Here is a 6,146-nt window from a genome sequence, read left to right on the forward strand (position 1 = left end):
CTTCACAAGGTTCGAAGTGGCAAAGATAAGAAATAGGAAACGGGTAGGGAAGGTTCATCCCTGCCTCCCAGAGCCACCAGCAAGGGCCTCGATGGCCGTAGCTCACAGCCGGTTGGCCATCCTCCACAACTCCACGTGTCTGGATGGTGCCACCTATATACAGAGAAAGTTCAAGCAAATGAATTGATATGTAATAAAGCATAAAAGTATAAAAGACATCCGAAGTTGGGGGCTTACCCTCCTCGCAATGTGCTGCCTGACAGGGCAGTCGTATACCTATCAAAAATACCAACTGGCTCTAACTAATATAGCTAGGGAAGTCGGGTCGATCTCCACAGGGAGATGGGAAAATGTCAGCTTTGTCTAAGTTCGTCTCGGCAACCAAATTGGGGGGTTTTAATTGATTGATTCTAAACTAATGATAAGGATAGGGAAGAGAAAATAAGAGAATAAAGATTAACCAAGTAGAGAAAACAGCTAAGACAGACGGTTCACCATAATCATTCAGTCAAGTAATCTAGGTCTCAGGTCAATGCGGATACGGTCTGAGGAGCAGTGAATATCTCCTTTCGGTCTCAATTCGCCCTAAAGCACAAATAGCTTAGCTTTCGCCCTAACTATAATGCCATATTGTTCGCTACTAGTCTCGCCTATTCCAACCTTTCGGTCCAGGTCAAGGGTCACTAAGATATAAATTCCTAATTGCGTCGACTCAATTAAACAGATACAATTAATTGCAGCAGTTAACAACAAAGATTATACCAGCATTAACCCAATAGATCGATTACTTTCCCTTCATAGTTATGGATCCCCTTTAGTCTTAGCAAAAGGGAATTAGCTACGCATCATCATTGGACTAACAATAATAACAAATAGATAATTGAAACTAAACATAATAACAAAACTGATAAAGATCGGATTAAAGCAATTATGATAACAATAAAGGAGAGAAGGAATTAAAGCAATAAATAAGATTAAGGGATTAAAGAAGAATAATAGTACCAATACAATCCGAATCCGAGTAGCAAAAGTGTAGAAAGAAAAACTAAATCCAAGAAGCAGTAGCAAAGTATAGAGTAAAAGTCAGTGAGAGAGAATAGAGAGAGGAGTTACGTTGTTCACTCCTTCAGTCTTATACGAAAAATCCATCTAAACCTAATCTATGGACTAATTACAAAGCCCATACGAAAATTAGGCGGAAAATAAACTAAAGCAGGACAAACCACTCGATCGAGTGGAAATAAACCACTCGATCGAGCACTCCTTGCAAAGTCTTCTCTTGTGTATACTTGAATTGCTCGATCGAACAACATGGAGTATATAAAGCATTCGATCGAGTAATAAATCACTCTATCGAGCTATCTTGGCACGTAAGACCTTAAAGCACCTTCCGAAACCAGCTCACGCGTCTCCAAAATGTTAGATTTCAAGCTCCGGCTCCTTATTCTCCATAAATGCATGCAATTGGGACAAAATAGGCTCGATTTAGCTCCTCTTTGGTTTATTCTTGCAAATTACATAAAACGAACCAAAGTAGAATATTCGGGGGTATTTGTAGCTAGATGCTACATAAATAGTACAGAAATGCGTGTAAAAATGAGGTAAAAACCTTATATAAAATACACACATCAAATCTCCCTAAACCAAACCTTTGCTTGTCCTTAAGCAAAATATGAATGCAACTAAGAATGAACAGTGGAACGGGTCCAACGCATCAGCTACAAATCACCCACCAAAACCAATTTAATGCAACAAAATGACAAGGTGGCAAATGAGAAGTGCAAACGAGTTAAATCAATGTTTCAAACTTACTGAACCGTCGACCTTGCAAGACTCAAAGGATATCGGACTCTCACGGGTCGCTCGTCACTCAAAATTAGGCACAAGGTAAGTATATATGTGAAAGATAGAAAGAAGTAAAGACACTCACCTAACTCGACCTATAAGAACATGCATGCAGTTAACATGAATAAAGTCTCTACAACCGTACATATGCATTCCAACCATACTAATGACCAAGACACATGCCGAGGACTTACATTTGGGTAAGTGAGGTAATGGATAAGAAGGGGCTAAAATGAATTTGGATATGTGGATTTAATAGCCAGGCTAGCAACAACGGATCCAAATATAAACTGCATCCCAACTTCGTACTCAATATAACAAGATGAAACGGTGCAAAAACCATGCACTCTACTCACGAAACACCAAAACAAACTCGTCAACTCCCCATAAAATATAAATAAAACATGGGAGTGAAAATCATTATACAATTTCTCATTTTTTCCACACATGATTTTTCTTTCTTTTTCTTATTTTTCTTTTCTTTTTTCGTTCTCTTTTTTCTTTTTCATTTTTTTTCATTTTTCATCCATCATTTTTTCTTTCATTCCCTTGAATTCTTCCACCAACTTCTGAAATCGGATAAAATAACCATATTGCAATAAAACATTCCAACCAGCTACTCGTTACTAGCTCGGCTAGGGTAGGAAAATTTATAGACAGTAGCTAAAAGGACAAAAAGGCAATTTGGCTATGTGGGGTTCATGGGTAGAATGAAATAAAGGGAACTGCCTCTCCTAACAAGTGTCACCATCCACAGACCGAATGCATATAGGTATTAAGAAGACTAGATTCATGCTTATGCAAATTGATGTTACATGCCTTAAAGAGAGTACTACTCACATCCTAGATGAAACCGGTCATGAATGTCACCAGTTTATAAAGCTCTAACCTCAGAATGTAATGTAGCTTGCCGATATAATGAATCAAGTCTATTCGTTCAGATAAGAGAGAAACAAAAACTCGTTGATCATGCACATAATCATGCCAACTAAATGTCAAGAATATGCAAGCCTCAAGTAAGGATTCAATGTAGCGTCAAAGTTCAAGCGTTCCGACTCAAATTAAACATGAAAATTTTTGAATTTTTTATGGTTTTTTTTTAATTAATTAAAACAACAATGCATGAGAAAATAATTAAACGTGCAAACGGAAATGCAAGAAAAACATGCAGACACAGATATGGATGCATACCTCCCCAAACCAAACCGTACAATGCCCTCATTGTACCAAAAATAGGGAAAGAAATGCAAACTGAAGAGAAAAGGAGAAGTGGAGTCGGAAAACTTACAAAACGTCATAAAGAGGGACCTCCCCAAACCGACCATGAACATGGGAGGTCAAAGAAAGTCAAGCAGTAGCTCCATAGACGTAAATTAGCTGCTGGAAGACATAACTGCTCGATCGAGCTATTTAGAACAGCTCGATCGAGTAAACTGGTATCTGGAAGGACTCGATCGAGTAGAAAACTACTCGATCGAGTAAACGTGATTTTGGCTCTTGTCGATCGAGTAAATATATCACTCGATCGAGTGAAAAATTCTCCAAAAATGCTCGATCGAGTAGAAAAACTACTCGATCGAGTAACTGGACCTGCAAAATACGCGTTAAAAGCAAGGATAGCATATAAAGTTCGTAAAACAGCGTCTAAAGTTCAACATAAAGCTAAAGAAAAATAAAATGTTCAACAAAAGTACAATAAAACAGTCCGGGCTGCCTCCCGGAGAGCGCTGGTTTAAGAGGTCCCGCACGACCTTTCTGGCATCAATTTACTGGCGCGTCTAGCTCGTCGAAGTACAAGACTTCAACACGATTGTCTGCTTCATTTGCCTCATGGTAATGCTTCACATATTGCCCATTCACCCTGAACCTACTACCTTCAGAGTCTTCGAGCTCCACGGATCCAAATTTAGTAACAACCGTCACCGTATAAGGACCACTCCACTTGAACTTCAGATTGCCAGGAAATAATCTCAATCGGGCATTAAACAGCAGCACCTTTTGCCCAACATGAAACTCCCGAGGTAGAATTCTCTTGTCATGCCATCTCTTCGTCTTTTCTTTGTATATGCGCGAGCTATCATAGGCATTTAGCCTAAACTCCTCCAACTCATCTAGCTGCAAAAGACGATTCTGACCACACAACTTAGGATCAAAGTTAAGCTCACGAATTGCCCACCAAGCCTTACATTCCAATTCAACAGGTAAGTGACATGATTTCCCATAAACTAACCTATAAGGTGATGCACCAATTGGTGTCTTAAAGGCGATTCGTAGGCCCATAATGTGTCCTCTAACTTAAGACTCCAGTCCTTCCGTGATTTAGAAACTACCTTAGACAAGATCTCTTTCAACTTGCGATTAGAGACCTCGACCTGACCACTAGTTTGGGGATGATACCCCAAACCACGCCGGTGTTGGACACCAACTTTAGACAGAATAGAAGTTAGTTTCTTTTCCTTAAAGTGCATTCCCCCATCACTAATGACGACCCTAGGGACACCAAATCGGGGAAATATGACCTTTTTGAACATTTTTATCACGGTCTTGGCATCACAATGAGGTGAGGCAATTGCCTCAACCCATTTTGACACATAATCTACAGCCACTAAAATGTACCTGTTACCTTTACTGGACGGGAACGGTCCTTGGAAATGAATGCCCCCGACATCGAAAACCTCGACCTCTAATATACCATTTTGTGGCATCTCATGTCTCTTCGAAATATTCCCTGATCGTTGGCAAGCATCACAAGCTGAAACAAAAGACTTAGCATCATCAAACAAAGAAGGCCAGTAAAAACCAGACTGAAGTACCTTAGCCACGGTGCGCGATGGACCGTGGTGACCACCATATGAAGAGGAGTGACAGCCTTCCAGGACTACTTTGGCCTCCCACTGCAGAATACACTGTCTGTAGAGATCGTCTGCACATTCCTTAAACAAATAAGGATCATCCCAAAAGTACTGCTTAGCGTTATACAGAAAACGCTTCCTCTGCTGATGAGAAAGGTCAGGCGGCAGCTTGCCACTGACAACGAAGTTAGCTATATCTGCATACCAAGGCTCTTGGTTAACAATAGACGATATAACAACAATTAAAGTATCGTCAGGGAAAGAGTCATCAATAGGTAGAGAATCTTCACCTTCTTGTCGCATCAATAGCGACAAGTAATCAGCTACAACGTTCTTAGCTCCTTTCTTATCCTTAATCTGCAAATCAAACTCCTGAAGAAGGAGTATCCATCTCAATAGTCGTGGTTTAGCCTCCTTCTTAGCAAGGAGATGCCTCAAAGCTGCATGGTCAGTAAAAAAAAAGTAACCCGACCCAACTAAATAAGAGCGAAACTTCTCTAAGGCATAAACTACAGCTAGCAGCTCCTTCTCAGTGGTAGTGTACTTCACTTGAGCCTCATCCAGAGTTCGGCTCGCATAGTAGATAGTATTCAGAGCTTCGTCTTTCCTTTGGCCTAGCACTGCTCCTAGTGCATAGTCACTGGCATCACACATAATCTCAAACGGCAGGTCCCAGTCGGGAGGCTGTATGATCGGCACAGAGACTAAGGCCTGCTTTAACCTGTGAAAAGCAGAAAGACACTCATCAGTAAACACAAAAGGGGCATCCTTAAGTAGCAACTGTGTAAGTGGTTTAGCAATTTTTGAGAAGTCCTTGATAAACCGGCGATAAAAACCGGCGTGGCCAAGGAAACTCCTCACCCCCTTAACATTGACAAGAGGTGGTAATTGCTGAATCACTTCCACCTTTGCTTTATCAACCTCTATTCCCCTATCAGAAACTAAGTGCCCTAATACAACTCCCTCGTTGACCATAAAGTGGCACTTCTCCCGATTCAAAGACAAGATTAACCTCAATACAAACCGCAACACTTTCTCAAGGTTAGACAGACAGTTAGAAAAATCACTTCCATAAACACTGAAATCGTCCATGAAAACTTCCATAATAGACTCAATATACTCTGAAAATATCTCCATCATACACCTTTGAAAGGTGGCATGGGCATTACATAAACCAAAAGGCATCCTGCGATAAGCAAAAATGCCCTGAGGACAAGTAAATGTAGTCTTAGCTTGATCGTCTGGGTGAATGGGGATCTAAAAGAACCCTGAATACCCGTCTAAATAGTAGAAAAACTTATGAGAAGCTAACCTTTCTACCATTTGATCAATAAAAGGAAGAGGAAAGTGATATTTCTTAGTGGCGGCATTAAGCTGTCTGTAATCTATACACATCCGCCAACCAGTCAGTACTCGAGTAGGTATTAACTCATTCTTATCATTCTTAAC

Source organism: Silene latifolia, chromosome 3 (genome assembly GCF_048544455.1).
Source record: "Silene latifolia isolate original U9 population chromosome 3, ASM4854445v1, whole genome shotgun sequence".
Classification (NCBI taxonomy): domain Eukaryota; kingdom Viridiplantae; phylum Streptophyta; class Magnoliopsida; order Caryophyllales; family Caryophyllaceae; genus Silene; species Silene latifolia.